Consider the following 13,886-nt stretch of genomic DNA (forward strand, 5'->3'; position numbering starts at 1 on the left):
CTTAATGTCTCTTATTATGTTATATGATGGTGTTAAGTGTTTCAAGTATTTAAAAACAAAGACAAAATCAATTTGTATTTAATCTCAAGTATCATCTGTTTTGATAACTATAATACGTTCCTGTATAGTATTAATTTAAAAAATGGACAAAGCACTATCAAAGCAAAGAACAGTGCTTCTTATACATGTGCAGCTTCTGAGCGAGCTAAACCTTATTTGTAGTGACTAACAAGTTGCATAATGTTGACAGTCTGCAGAAATATCACCAATTACCACCGCAGACCCAAGAAACACAACAACACACATACAAACTGCCTCTGGGAGCATACAACCATCACAAAAACCATCATTTCTTGAAAGCTGAATCTCAGAAACTCCATTGTGAAGTGTAGACATGACACTGACTAATGTCTGAAACAACCTGCTGCTTACATCTGGGGTTTTTTTTTCTGCATGAAATATGGCACAGACTTTCTCACGCACAGAGACACACACACTTTTGTCGTCATGTGTGCTGTTTAAAGCTGCGTCCACATTTGGAGGGTCAGAGTTTTCGTTTGAGCAGCAGTCAGTCAACCTGTCAGACTGACTCTGACCTACAAGAGAAGCTGTGTTTTGTTCAAAGCAACACTTTTCCTGTTAAACAGGCAATCTTTTACTGCACACACACAGAAATAAACTGACGTTAAAGGCTTAGAACGAGATAAAACTAATAATTACTGACAAAACAAGAACAAAATAGCAGCTGGAATAAATGATGTTGATCTTATCTGTCATATTTCATGTAATTATGCCCTGCTGGGGCTTCCAAGCACTAATCTTAACCACCACAGTTACACCCAGCATCTGGGGACGACAACTTATTGCTAAAAAAAAAACAACCTCTCAATGTAAATACAATTCAAGATGAAAACAACAGAATGAGCGATGGAGGGATGGACCGCTGAGAGAGCAGGATAAAACATAAAATTACATAAAAAGCATCCAAAGTCAAAATAATAATAATAAAAAAACTCTCATCAGGATGAATTAAAAATACACAAAGAAGAGCATTGTCATTAATTCAAATGTGTTAACTGTCTTCAGATGTCAACATTGACATGCAGACATGAACTAAAGTGTCTGCTAGTTCACTCTAACATGACTCCTACCTGTCAGGGTGGCCCTTTCTCCTGAACTCTAGTTTAGTTTTGTAGACTTGGATCAAGCTTCTTTTCTTTCATACTGTGAGCCACTTCCTCTCTGCCTCGCTGACCGGCTGAAAGTCTACACGTTCACGCTCCTTCAGGCAGGCAACGACAAGCAGCCCAGCACAAGCTCTGCCCTCCTCTTTCTCCCTCTGGGGAGTGATTTGTGAGCATCCAGCTCCTCCTTCTGCTCCTCTGTGCTTGGGAGGAGTTTTCTTTCTTTCTTTTTTGTGTGTGTTCAGTAGAGTTGTCTCTTATCAACCTGAACTCCTGCCTCTCAGCACTGAACAAAACTCCCCTCTGCCATCTTCTCTCTCACCTTCTCCTCTCGGCTCAGCCTCACATTTTGTGCACCAAGTCCTTTTATTTGGGACCTTCAACACCAACTGATCAGTGCTTTTGACAATATGTCGATGTACTCTGATTTGGCTCTTTGCAGGATCAAGAATAAAAGGAAAATGTTATCTCGGTAAGACTGTGACACCTTCAGGTGCAACGAAGACTCACAAAGTTTAACCCAAAGTTGGCCTAAAACTAAATCGACTCCCTGCTAACCGCACTGGATCAGTCTTCTAACAGGGTTTGTTGCATTGTCTGCAGAAAAAAAACATGCACGGACACATGAACCAGCACACAAATGTGCACGTGTCTGGGTGTTCTCAGTTGCAGACAATACAAAGGAACAGGAGGACAAAGACAGGAGAGAGTGTTGTCCTGAGGGGGGGCCTGCAAAGGCTCACACACCAACAAAACACCTCGCACACACTCAGAGTGAGTGGAAGTCTACTTTTATCATCATTGCATTATTTTTACTGAAATAAGCTGCTAGAGGCAACAATGATTAGATGACTTACACTGATCACGCAGTCAGGGGAAGATGTAATGATCTTCATCTTCTTCTGTGTCGTTGTGATCTGAATGGTTATTTGAACACTTTGGTACCACTGTTTGTGGAATGACGACGCCAGTGGACAGCTGTGTAGAGATGCTTATCACATCCCCCCATAAGAAACCTTCTCTTTCTGTGAGAATGTTTACTTCCTGGGTTCGGTTCTGGAAAACACTGAGACGGGGCACGAGGAGGAGGGGCAGTAGGCCCCGCTGATGAGTTTCTCTTATTTTCCTTCATACAATCAGATGTTTTGAGGTTTGATTGATCACTTTAGGTGTTTTTTAAAGATGGTAAGCTTTTGAGGTATCGTGGATATAAGATGTGTTTATTACAAAATTTAACTTCTATTTGCAGTTCTTTATTATTAAAAATGTTCTGTATCAGTTAGCAGCGGGTCTCGGTAAGTAGGGATGGGGCCGATCCGATCTGGTATCGGTATTGGGCTCCAATACCAGCACAATTTACGTATTGGATTTTTTCAATCCAACCTGCAGAGATTTACGATCCATGATGCATGTCTGTGTCTGCTGAAACGTCTCCACGTGTGATTCCCTGCCAGCTGCTCTGCACGTTGGCTTCAAACTATGGAATGGATTTCCTGAATGGAGGCGTGTCTCATGAACCCAGACTAATAAGACCCGCCTCACATTCAGGAAACCCATTTCATAGTTTGCAGCCAGCTAAAATGTGCAGTAGCACTGTGGCTAACAGCTAACTAACTTTTCATCTAAACATGTCCGCTGTGTGGAAGTATTTTACACTAGAAACACCACAAAGCAAGACAGCAACGTGCAATGTCTGCAGAGCCATAGCACCACATTAAACCGAAGTAAAGTTAGTTTTACGTTGGACATTCGAGCTCCGGGGCTTCAGTGGTTCACACCCCTCATTCAACCGAAGCAGGAAGCCTGACCCCGGCCAGCCACATCCAATCTGCCATGCTCAGTCTGCCCGTCTCGGACGAAGGGCAGACTGAGCATGGCTGATCAAAATCAGACTGCCTGCTTCGGATTGAACGAGAATAACACACCGCTGAAGCCACGGAGCTCGAATGTTTACCGAGAAGTTGCTAAACTTCATCGTAATTAATGACCAACAGCTATTAGTTGTAGAAAACAAAGGATTTCGCAGCTTTATACTTGCAGCCAAGATATAGTTTACCCTCCAGGAAATATTTAACAGTACATCTGTAGACAATCATAAAAAGCATATGAATTGAAAATTCCAAGAAAATTATATATTTTTTAAAATGAAACAAAAACAGTTACATTATAAAGCGATGTAAAATACTAAAAACAGGAACAATGTCTGTGTTGGTTTATGCCATGAACTTACATGTTTAAAGCCCTTTAATTTTTATTTATTTATTATTATTTAATTCATTCATTTAAAAGAAACAAAATAAACAAAACCATCAAAAAGAAAAAAAACATTGAATAAAAAAAGTGCAGAAAGAAGTTAAAAAAAAATTTAATTAGCCCCTTATTTAGAAAAAAAAAACTTTAAACAGTCACTTAAATTAATCACCTTAATATCCACTTTAAAGCTAGGAATAAAAAAAGCATGTTTTGTGTTAGCAGGATTTAATTCTAACTTTGAAACTTGTCCAACATTAATAAAACTTACCTCTTTTGGACATGCATGCATAGATTTGTACAAATTGTACTTGAGAGGAGATTATTGCAGACTCATATAAAATCAATAATGATGATGATATCTGAAAGGTTTCTGTATTGGCCGATATCCAGATTTGGGGATCTGATCGGAAGTTAAAAAAAAAGGTGGATCGGTTCATCTCTAGCTGTAAGCGCACATTGAGACGAACCATTGTCCTGTTTTTTGCAGCGCCCCTTTGTGTTTAAATGATGCAAAGGCTCAGTTAGTTCATGTCAAAGGTTTGATGCCAGACGACTCACTGACATATGACCTCACTTCTTGTTTTAGCAAGTTGCACCTTCCTGGCAATCTGGCTAATCTCACAACAGCAATCTGTCTGAACGAGACCGTAAAGTTTACCCAAAAAATTCCTTCTGACACCGTTTGATCCGCCTCGAGTCTCATTAACAGACGGTTTTGATGAGTCTTAATCCAGCACGTTTTTTTTTTTTTAGTTCTAAGCTTCTTTCCCACTAATTTTGTTCCAATTCTTGTTGGACCAATTGGATTTTTAATCATCTTCTAAATCAACGAGGGAACGCTGGACTGAATGTTTCTTTAACAGCTGTTTCCAATCTCTAAAAGGTTTTGACTCGAAGTCACTGCAGCAGAGGCTCGTGGCTTTAACAGATGCTGTTGACAAATGTTGTTAACAGGCCAAACTAAAAGGTGGCGTCAAGACACCTAGAGAATGTCAACAATCATCATCACCAAAAGCTAAGCTGATATCATTGATGAAACTCACAGAAAGTAATGAATGGATGTAAATTTACCACTAACAGACTTTTAGAGTTGACCTAATTCAAGATGTTTGTCATTGGTGAAGTTTATTAAACTCATAAAATGGCCTTAACTCAGTCCGGTTCACAGACATTGAGCTACATTTGTTGTGGTTGAAGCTGAAAGTCGGGTGTGAAGGTGGGAGGAGGGATGCATTTCTTAAGGGAATGCAAAGTTTTTAAGTTATATTCTTTTGACTACATTTTTATCTATTGGGATAATTTTGTCATGCATGTGCTATTAGCAATGTTTTAAAATTTAATTTGATTTCTGGAGATCATTCCATTACTGTATAAGATTTTTGGCTTCCAACTCCAACTCTGGAAACTGCAGCCCTAAGACCTACAGCTTCTGTCTAACACTTAAACAGCAAACAAACGATGAAAGATTAAAAAAAAAAAAAAACAAAGTGCATGAAATACATTTTTTGGCTCAATCTCAGCAACATTTCCCTCTGACATGTGAACATGACTGGCATATTTGTGTGTGAGGGGCTATTTCCAAGAAGCTGCACGGTGAGTCAGTGGTGTAATCTGTAATCATGTTCTGACTCACCTGAGCCTTCCTAAAACGCACAAAGCACAAGGAGACGTGCTGTTGATGTGGGGGTGTCAGCATGGGGCGGGAGCGAGACTAATCCTTTAAAGATGATTGACACGTGTCTCTACGATGACATTTTTTCTATGAAGTTGCTGGGAAAAGAACAACACATCCATTACCAGAAGCTCAGAGACAGATCTGAACACCGGGTGTGCAGCTGGAAACTGATTAGAAGCTTAAAGAAAACATGTCAAATGTTCTAATTAGTCAAGACATCTAATGCACGTCCTCTGCTTGAACGTTCGCTTTTAACTAGTGTTCTTCTTTTGCCTTTAACAACTCCGTTTCCAAAATGCAGCACCAAAATGTTCTGTTGACTACGTTTTTAAAAGGTGTGTGTGGATCTTGCCACACCACTGCAGCCGTTTCCTTCACTTCCTGTTAATGGGAACTCTTGGGCCAAGCCCTGATTTGGCACATTGAGACTCAGGCAGCATGGCATGTTGGCACAAAGCCTCGCGGAGTCACTCAGCAACAAACACTGACCAACAATCCACCCCTGGACACAAGTATAACACAAATTATTAGAGGAAAAGAATCTACCTCCGAGTTAAGTAGATTTTGCCCTAACTGCAGATTGATGGAATCAGTCAATTATTTCTAAGTTTCATGATATTTTCACATAAATCTTCAGCAGGAAGATATAAACAGAACATTCTTGCCCTGGTATCATCCTCAACTTTCTCCATTTTCTCTCCCCCTCATTCCACAGACTCCCTGGTCTCCCTCCTTCCTCTCTGTTCTCCTCCACTGCCATTTTTCTTCTAATGGATCTCTTTGCTCGTGATCCTTGTGTGTGTGCGTGTTTCTGATCAGAAGAAAAGAGTGGGATGTAAACAAATTAATGGGCACTTCACATTCTTCAGGTTGCATCCCTTTTTTTTTTTTTTCCCACCAAGGAAATGTCAAATTTTTGGTCGAAACCCGTGGCTAGTTGCAAAAAATGAAATCTAATTCCTTCTGACTCATCGGAGCAGGTTTTTGTGGGACGTCAATGTCAGCAGTTCATCCATAACAGCAATTCAAGAAGGTACAGAGGACTGTGTGTAAGTATTCAGTGGATGTATCAACAAGATACTGTGGCAGGAAAAGAAAAGGAACTTTTCTGGTTTCAGGCCACCACCAAATCTATCGCCACCCCACTCCATGCACAATTTATCCCCCAAATCCTCCTTGTCATAACCGAGGGGAACCCAGATTTGTATGAGACCCGGAACGAGACAGACTCAGGTGGAATACAAAGAAAACGGTGTTTATTTACAAGGTGAGAAACAACAGTTCAGGTACAGCTCCTCTGCAGCTCCTGGAGGAGGTAGAGGAGCAGAGTCAGGACGAGGCAGAGTTCCAAAAAGGTTGAATGATTGTTTTCTGTGAATCTCTTACAGTTTGATCCAGAGGTGGGGTCCCGTCCTCCGGGGAGCTCCAGAGAGAGAGTCCGGTGGCTGGCAGGGCAGGCACTGGCCGGATTAGAGGCACCAGGCAAAGGAATCCAGGTGCAGGAAAGAACAAACCAAGGAGGGACCCAAGGGGGTCAGCAAACCAGGAACAGGTCACGAGGAGGTCCAGGGAACACAGAACAGGACACGAGGAGTCCAGAATCAAAGGATCACAAGGGGCCCTTTGAACAAGCCGAGGAACCAGGATTACTAGGAACAAGAGAACAAAGGTTAGTACTAGGAAGACTAAGCCTAAAAGGCTTGAAGCACAACTACCATGAAAGGTGATATGCTCCAGCGAAGAGTAGCACTGGACTGCAGCCTTTTGTAGTCGGAGAGCCTCCTCAGTCTGATGGCCGTCAGGTGTGATTAATTAGCGGCCATCTTGGAGGAGGAGCTGCAGGCAGTGGTACTCTTACACTCCTCTGTCTTCTGTCTGCACAAGCACTGAAAATACCAGCATATTACCACAAAAGAACAATTTTAAGGGCAGAAATCTATCAAGCAATTTAAAAAAAGTGCAGTACAGTTGTGTTATTTTGTACTGAACAAAGCACGACCTGTTTCTATAGCACCTTTCTATCTTATCAAGACACTCAAAGTGCTTTACAACACAATCTGTGCCTCATTTACCCATTCATACAACACTCTACTAGATCTGTACAAAGAATAATCAGTGCTTTATCATTGATGGGACACACATCAAAGGCAATGAAGCGTTCAGTGTCTTGCCCAGGGGCACTTCGGCATGTGACTGCTGGTGCATTCGAACCCCCAACTCTTGCATTGGAGGACGACTGCTCTAACCACTCAGCCACAGCCACTTTTAACATAACCCTCTTGAATCTAACAAAGTTACATAACTGCAAATTCACTCAGGGTCAAGCTTTAGGAGTTTTATCACTGAGGATCAACGTGTGCATTATGAAGGTGGCTATATTAGAAAATTACAATTTACAAACTTTCTTGTCTCTAAAAATACTTGTACGTTGAAAAAGAAATAAATCACACAATTAGTGATAACACAGACAGACTAGGCAAACATAATCAACAGAATCAGTTTGAAATCTGTCATTTGTTTTTCACATTTGATCATTAAATGTGTTACATTTAACATTCAAACGGTGTGGTTCCAAATATAAAGAAGTTCAGCTCATCCAAATCCCCAAACCTGTGTTTTAATGCTATAACACAGGATTCAAAGTAGCAGATATTTCTGATGAACTATGAACATCTAGCACTGACACTTTCACAGCGGGTTTGGTGGGAAATCAAAAGTTAGAGATATATTGTTACTACATTCTTGGTCATGCAAAGCCTCTTTTGGTGTTAATATTGTTTAACCTCCTAGCACCTGGCATCCACATATGCAAGAGTCCGGGTCTTAGGAGGTTAATTTCGAGAACTACAGCAGCAGAAGCAGCAAATCAAACTGAAACAGACTCGCGCAGACTGTGCGCTCTCACAGCAGCTGATAAAAAAAGCACAATATGCATTTTCTCCCAGCATGCACCTGGCACATCTGCTGGTTGATGCTTTTACCCAAACACTCCGCGTCACTGTTATAAGGTTCCTCAAACCATATGATCTCCAGCTCATTTTCATTCTTGTTGTCTTGCAAAAACTTATTCTTTTTTTTTAAGCACCGACATGTTGACAGCTGTCAGTCAATCATCAATGGACATGCCTCCAATCTAGCAGCACCCGCTCTGATTGGTCAGCTCATGGACGGCTAGTGGCTCGAGTTTAATTTGGATCAATCAGCGGCCCCAAGCATGCATCTGAAGTGATTGACAGAGAACCTGACAAGTTACAAAATAATTTTTCTGCTCATCTAGTGCCATCAATATAATTGTCCCACTAATGCTGGAGGCCCCTGGGCTGCAGCCCAGGTGAGCTGGTGTATTAAGGAGTTCCAGTCTATAACAACCAGTTTCTCCAATTTCCTCCTCGTGTGAACAAAAAAAAATAGCTTTTATGGAAAGATGCTTCATTTCAATTCAGCAAAATATTCTCATGGAAAAAGAGGTCTTCCAAAACCCTTACATGCTGATGTCAGGGATCAGTCTAATTGCTGGAACTGAATATTCTGTAATCTGACAAATGACATATTAGAGCCGAGTGCTCATCTGTTAATACTGTTAGACACAAACAGAAAAATGTTGATAGTACACGTTGTATTAACTCTAGGTCATGACGATAATGCTGAGGTTTTCACGGTTCATCCTGGGTGCAGGCAACATGAGTTATCCAACACTTACAGGTCATCAGGCTCAAGACATGGCACACCACGTCTCCATGAACCATCTGGACTGAACTGCAGGTGGTTTTCCTCATGCCTCCAACGAAGACAACAAGGTCAAACTATCTGCTGTCTCTAAAACAAAACAAAAGCTTAGATTATTCATTTTGCATGTTGTTCTGTGTACTCATGGTTGTGTTCTGATTATGTGTACTTGTATTATAAGATGTTTTTTTAATCAAAGACAAAGGACTAGTTTGACATTTACAGCAAACAATGGAAGTGGATTTAATGTGGAATATGTATGTGAGGAGAAAAAGTTCTGCTTTAATAACTCCACAACTTTTCAACACTATAAAGTAAAACAAGTATCTCCGTTTTAAGAAAATCTCTGGCTTGCAATCAGACAAACTCCCTACTGACTGCTAGATTTGGACAGAAAGTATTCCGTTACACCAGCAACATCATGTCCATCACAAACAAACAAACTTCTGCAGAAGCACATGCTGTTCTTCTTCACTCAAACCCCTCCACCACGCACACACACATGCACACACGCACGCAACGCAAAACAGTGTCAGTCCAGAGTCTGTGCACCGATGTGGTCTGTGTGTTTTAGTCTTCTCAGTTCTGTTCTTTGGTTTGTACGGCACTGCTCAGCAGAAAAAAAAAACGAGACTTGAACATCAGACAAAATAAGTAAAATACAGAAAGTTAACGTGAGTTTCTGTATTAAAAATATAACAATAGGTTGAAAATGGCTCTGTGGTAATAGCATTGTTATTATCTTCATTAGAGCTATATGCTTTTATTTACACTGTGTGACAATAAAATACATTTCTAACAAGCTATTCAGTTATAAAGAGGTTGTGCTTTTTGGCCGATATGCCGATATATATTTTTCCCAGACCTACTTTTCATTCAACCTTTATTTATACAGGTTAGTCCCATTGAGCCTTGGGGACTCATTTACAAGAGAGACCTGATTTTAACAAAGAGTGATGACAACAGTGGACAACAAAGACAATAATAGACAATCATAAAGGATACGTACAATTTATTTATTTTTCTTTTTAACAAGTGAAAATAAAATGGTATTTAAAAGGAAAAGTAAAAAAAACAGATACTTACAGAGACTACATAGCTTTCTCTGCTGTGGAATTAAAATACTACATTATTCTGCATGATCTTTGTCCGTTTGGCCTGCTACCAAATGCAAATGCCAAAAATGGGGCTGAAAATGTTGTAAAACTTCAACTTGGTTATGCTTAATGTCAAATGTATTCATGACATTTACTCTCTGTAACACAACGACAACACTTGAACAGTGTAAATTTGTAAATTTTCACAAATCTAAGCTCAACGGCACGTGTGATGTCATAACGTTGTGCTGACGCCAGAGGCATCCTTGTCACTGGAATGTCATAAAAACCAGCACCTTTCCATATATATATGTATATAAACAGCATCTTTTATATCGGTGAGTTATTTTGATGGAATGACCCATGTCTGATATTTAACTTTAGCACTAATATCGACCGATACCATGCAGATAATACAGTGCATCCCTAGTTTCTTAACATTTAAAAATGTCACTTATTTTAGTTTTCCTTCCCCAAAATTTCACAAAAGAAAAATTCCTCTATAAATTCTGTCAAGATCTGTATTTCCACCTCAATGTCAGACTCATATTTCTCTTAAGAAATGTAAATTAATTTCTGGGATCTTTTTCTGTTTTCAGAGGATGAGCCTAAGTTTAAGTAAGTTTAATATAACTCAGCATGCTTCAAGAGTCAAACCAATTCACTTCGATGTTGACGTCAGCTGCAGCCACATCAGTCGTTACAAACACTCAAACGTCCCATCTGGACAGAATAAGACGACAAAACTAAGGAAGAAAGAAATCAGTGAGAGTTTTCAAGATGAAAACCAAAAGTCGCATTTCAAGATTTTTTATTGGAAACGTTTAAAAGAAGCAGATTACGATGAGGAAGATAAAGGTTTTTTTAAACAAAAAGGTGCAGCAAGATGCTCTTTTAGTTATAATCTCTTAAACATGATGAATATCCACACAGACTCTTCATCGTAGCAACAGCTGTAAACAAACAGAAGCCAAATGTGTGTGTGATTATTTTACCCTGTAACTGTTCAAAGTGAAGAATCTCTAATTCTGCCGCTGCATTTTAATCCACGCCAACAAAGAAGGTACCTGAACATGCACACACACAAACTCCTGTTCTAACCACATAACCACACACGTGCACCATGTCTGTGTTTAATGTAGTCCCCCTGAAGTGAAAGTAAAATGAATCCTGTCTTTAAAAAACTAAATTACTGCCTTTAGCATTTTTTTCTTCTTGCGTTAATCTTGTCAGGGGCAGCACGGTGGTGCAGTTGGTAGAACTGTTGCCTCTCAGCGAGCAGGTTACCCTGATTCACATCCTGGTCCGGGGGCCTTTCTGGGTGGAGTTTGCATGTTCTCTTCGTGCATGTGTGGGTTTTCTCTGGGTACTCCGGTTTCCTCCCACAGACCAAAAACATGCATGTTAGGCCAATTGGTGACTCTAAATTGTCCCTATAGAGTGAGAGAGTGAATGGTTGTTTGTCTCTATGTGTCCCTGTGATGGACTGAAGACCTGTCCAGGGTGTACCCCACCTCTCGAACAATGGCTGCTGGACATGGGCACCAGTGACCCCCGCAACCCGAAAAGGAAGAAGCAGACGGATAAAAGATAAGGGATGGATGGATTAATGTTGTTAGACTTAAAGCTCTGACGTTAGTTTTTGTATTTCATCCATTTTAATTGAAAATACTGAGGATTTGTCACTAGTAGGGGTGTAACAGTACACGTGGGCGTATTGAACCGTTTCCATACAGCATGTTTGGTCCACGTGCGTACCGTTGCAGTTATTTTTTTCACTCATTAAATTTTATTAACGAGAGATTATGCGCCGCGGAACTCAAGTTCCTAAGCGTGTTTCAGCACGTCGCTAGTATCGTGCAGCACGTGTAGCATTAGCAGCCTAGCATCTCGTTGCAGTCTCCTGTTTGGAAACAGTATGGCTTTCTTGTTAAAAGACAAGTGAACAAATCCAAAGCTGTGTGTCGACATTGTTTCACGGCGATTGGATCTGCCGCAGGCAAAACGTCTAATTTGTTAACGCACTTGAAACAACATCATCTGAATGTGAACGTAGCTTGGGGCAAAGACCGATATCAGCAGCATTTAAACAACCTTTATCAGGTAATTCAGATTGGTCCAAAGCAATAACACAAGCTGTAGGAGCTTTTAAAGCTCTGGATCTACGTCCGAATGTTGTTGATGTGCCGGTTTTAAGCATATATTTAAAGTTCTTGAGCCCCGCTGCCTAAGACATCCCATCATGCCAACACTTCAGCCAAAAAGTTTTACCAGCACTTCATGAAAAAACTAAAACTGATATTGTCAACAAGCTCTGGAGCCCAGATTTTAGCTCTGCCACATTGATGATGAGCTTGAGAGGATATTCAACCACCTCATATGATGACCATGCAAGAAGAGGTATAGTTATTGTATTATTGTGATCTAATTAACTTTTTTAATTAAAAATTATAAACTCGTTAACTTTTTTATCTAAGTGTTGTTTGCAGTCTGAGGATAACAGCTGAGTCTTCTTCATCCACCAGATCACCTCCAGCTAAGAAGTCTGTAATGACTGAACTTGAATGTCACTACTGTATTTCGCATTTAGCATTTAATTAAATAATGAATAAAATGAATTAAAAAAAAGTTTATCTTGGAAAAAAAACAATCATGCCACTTGTTATTAATTTACAACAACCAAAACTGAAATGCATATGACAACGACCTGCTGGAAACCATTGCAGACTGGTAGAGAGTACATTTATATACATTTATTCTTCTTTCAAACAAGCTGGAAGTAAAATGCATTCCTTTTCTCAGCAGCTCGAAGTCTATTTCAGTTTTTAAAGTCACTTTGGTGCCGTTGGGCCTGAAAATTACGGGGTTGACAAAGAGATACGAGGAGACTTTTTATAGCCTCGGCTTCCTCCAGCAGCTTCTGAAAAATGTTCAGCTCAGCCACGACAGAGTGGCTGGTTTTTGAGGTGATGGAGAGAATTCGCTGCATTGTTCTGGTTGCAAACTGCCCTTTTCATCTTACTCGGCCTTTAATCCTGCATGCCAATGGCTAAAAACATTTACTAAATAATTTTGTATATAGGTCAGTGTCCCACATGACTCTGTCACCAAGACGACACCAGGACTTCACGATGTAACCACAGGAAAGTGAATAAAGCAGTCTGTCTGAGAGAAGGACAGAAGAGAGCCAAGGCCTGCTGTCCTGCTGGGCTTAATTTGTTGCAGGTGTGTGTGTGACACAACTTTGTCCTCAGCCAAAAAAACAACCCTCCATGACCACCCTACCTACTCCCATCACCAAACTCTGGGGCAGGAGCATGTCTACTGTCATCTTTTCCATCTCCGTCTGCTCTGAGCAGACAAGAAGTCCAAATCTGATCAGACTATACTCTGTTGAACAGATCATTTAAAAGGTGTGTGCAGAAGAAGGCAAGTACCTCTCCTCTTCTCTCGCTCCTGCAGGAGGTGCAGCGAAGTGAGAAGGTGCAGGCGGTGGAGGTGATTGTGGACACCAAGCTCCAAGAGGTCATACTCAGAGAGGTAGAGAAGATCCTGGAAAACATCCGAAAAGTAGAAACATTCTGTAGTTACATTGTAATCAACCTGCTCAAAACTTCTGTTAAAACAGAAATACTTAAACTTTTGAATTTAAAAAAAATCACAGTCATCACCATCGGAAGAGTTCAGTGGAACAAGTCTCAGCTCAGTGTTTAACTTTGGCGGTCCTGAAACTGAGACCCTGAGTATATCACTAAATATAAAACTGTCACACACCAAACATACACAGGCTGTATTTAACCACAGCCTCGTTGACATACAGGAAGAATTAGCAAAGTCAGGACATGTGCAAGTGTTTTTCCCAGGATCCTTCTCTGTTGAGGAGGCGGTTAATGAAATTATCATACTGTAACCTTTTACAAAGTTCAGTCAGAGAATAAATATCACAGGATA

The 13,886-nt window shown here is 40.4% G+C and overlaps 1 long non-coding RNA gene across 1 annotated transcript; it reads right to left on the reverse strand.

Moving 5' to 3' along the window:
* Window positions 1–5,188: 5,188 nt before the first annotated feature.
* Window positions 5,189–13,387, reverse strand: LOC119407661. The gene is made up of 3 exons (XR_005186686.1): window positions 13,373–13,387; window positions 8,813–8,928; window positions 5,189–5,207 (listed from the first exon to the last, which is right to left on the reverse strand). It is a non-coding gene; the product is annotated as an uncharacterized LOC119407661 (long non-coding RNA).
* Between the last annotated feature and the right edge of the window lie 499 nt (window positions 13,388–13,886).

Source organism: Nematolebias whitei, chromosome 3 (assembly GCF_014905685.2).
Source record: "Nematolebias whitei isolate Nwh7 chromosome 3, NemWhi1, whole genome shotgun sequence".
Lineage (NCBI taxonomy): Eukaryota > Metazoa > Chordata > Actinopteri > Cyprinodontiformes > Rivulidae > Nematolebias > Nematolebias whitei.